Source organism: Penaeus monodon, chromosome 34 (genome assembly GCF_015228065.2).
Source record: "Penaeus monodon isolate SGIC_2016 chromosome 34, NSTDA_Pmon_1, whole genome shotgun sequence".
NCBI lineage: Eukaryota > Metazoa > Arthropoda > Malacostraca > Decapoda > Penaeidae > Penaeus > Penaeus monodon.
Window position 1 is genome coordinate 31,004,601 of NC_051419.1, and position 732 is coordinate 31,005,332.

The following is a 732-nucleotide window of genomic DNA, read 5'->3' on the forward strand; positions in this document are numbered from 1 at the left end:
ATATATTATCAATTATAATATATATTATATATTATGAATATATTTATTTTAAATATATATATTATATATATTTTTTTTTTTATTAATATAGTTTTAAATATAAAAATATTATTTTAATAATAAATTATATATTAATTATATATTTATATATAATTATAAATTTTTTAATTATATAAAAATTTTATATATATATAAAAATTTCTTAAAATTTTAAAATTCAAAATTTTAAATATATATCTATATATTATTTTTAAAATTATTATAATATTATATTTATATATTTTATTATTATTATTATAGAATTAATTAATAATATATAAAAAAAATTTATTATTAAAAAATATTTTATATATAAAATTTTTTATATATAGTTAATATTTATATTTCTAATTAATATATATATTTATTATATTTTATATAAATTATTATTTATATATTATATAATATTATATAATAATATAAAAAATATTATTTTATATATTTAATATAAAAAAATTTATATATATATATTTTTAAATATTATATATATACTATTTATATATTTTTATATTTTATTATATCTATATTATTTATATATATATATTATTTTTATTTATATTTTTATATATTTATATTTTTATATTTATTTATCTATTTATTATAAAAATTTATTATTTTATAAAAAATTCTTATTATTAATATTATATATGGAATTTCAGATATTCATTAATATTCTATTTTTAAATCTTTTAA